Genomic DNA, 266 nt, shown 5'->3' with positions numbered 1-266 from the left:
GCGCCTAACCCACTTAGACGCTCAGCTAAGATAGGCATTCGTTATGTCGATCACATCGCAAAGACTATGTTTGCCAGAACATTTCCTGAAGAAGCTTCAAATGCAATGGGCATTATCATCGCTGAATCACCACCTGAAGACCTCAACTGGGTCTCAGACCAAGTTTCCAACAACAAAAGTGTTGGGTAACCCAACCTCAAATCTCTGACAAGTGTGATGAAGACAGTATGTCCAGTGATGATGGAGATGCAGTTCCTGTCAAAAAG

The sequence above is a fragment of the Montipora foliosa genome, chromosome 3 (assembly GCF_036669935.1).
Source record: "Montipora foliosa isolate CH-2021 chromosome 3, ASM3666993v2, whole genome shotgun sequence".
Lineage (NCBI taxonomy): Eukaryota > Metazoa > Cnidaria > Anthozoa > Scleractinia > Acroporidae > Montipora > Montipora foliosa.
The sequence above is the reverse complement of the archived record's forward strand: the minus strand, read 5'-3'. Positions refer to the sequence as shown.